Raw genomic sequence first — 1424 nt, forward strand, 5'->3', positions numbered from 1 at the left:
ACGCCTCACACACACTGAACGCCTCACACACACTAAACGCCTCACACACACTGAACGCCTCACACACACTGAACGCCTCACACACACTGAACGCCTCACTCACACTGAACGCCTCACACACACTGAACGCCTCACACACACTGAACGCCTCACACACACTGAACGCCTCACACACACTGAACGCCTCACACACACTGAACGCCTCACACACACTGAACGCCTCACACACACTAAACGCCTCACACACACTGAACGCCTCACTCACACTGAACGCCTCACTCACACTGAACGCCTCACTCACACTGAACGCCTCACACACACTGAACGCCTCACACACACTGAACGCCTCACACACACTGAACGCCTCACACACACTAAACGCCTCACACACACTGAACGCCTCACTCACACTGAACGCCTCACTCACACTGAACGCCTCACTCACACTGAACGCCTCACACACACTGAACGCCTCACACACACTGAACGCCTCACACACACTGAACGCCTCACACACACTGAACGCCTCACACACACTGAACGCCTCACACACACTAACGCCTCACACACACTGAACGCCTCACTCACACTGAACGCCTCACACACACTGAACGCCTCACTCACACTGAACGCCTCACTCACACTGAACGCCTCACACACACTGAACGCCTCACACACACTGAACGCCTCACACACACTGAACGCCTCACACACACTGAACGCCTCACACACACTGAACGCCTCACTCACACTGAACGCCTCACACACACTGAACGCCTCACACACACTGAACGCCTCACACACACTAAACGCCTCACACACACTGAACGCCTCACTCACACTGAACGCCTCACACACACTGAACGCCTCACTCACACTGAACGCCTCACACACACTGAACGCCTCACTCACACTGAACGCCTCACTCACACTGAACGCCTCACACACACTGAACGCCTCACACACACTGAACGCCTCACACACACTGAACGCCTCACACACACTAAACGCCTCACACACACTGAACGCCTCACTCACACTGAACGCCTCACACACACTGAACGCCTCACTCACACTGAACGCCTCACTCACACTGAACGCCTCACTCACACTGAACGCCTCACACACACTGAACGCCTCACACACACTGAACGCCTCACACACACTAAACGCCTCACACACACTGAACGCCTCACTCACACTGAACGCCTCACACACACTGAACGCCTCACTCACACTGAACGCCTCACACACACTAAACGCCTCACACACACTGAACGCCTCACTCACACTGAACGCCTCACACACACTGAACGCCTCACTCACACTGAACGCCTCACACACACTGAACGCCTCACACACACTGAACGCCTCACACACACTGAACGCCTCACACACACTAAACGCCTCACACACACTGAACG

This window comes from Rhinichthys klamathensis, unplaced genomic scaffold (assembly GCF_029890125.1).
Source record: "Rhinichthys klamathensis goyatoka isolate OS25496 unplaced genomic scaffold, OSU_Roscu_1.1 h1tg001187l_1, whole genome shotgun sequence".
Classification (NCBI taxonomy): Eukaryota; Metazoa; Chordata; class Actinopteri; order Cypriniformes; family Leuciscidae; genus Rhinichthys; species Rhinichthys klamathensis.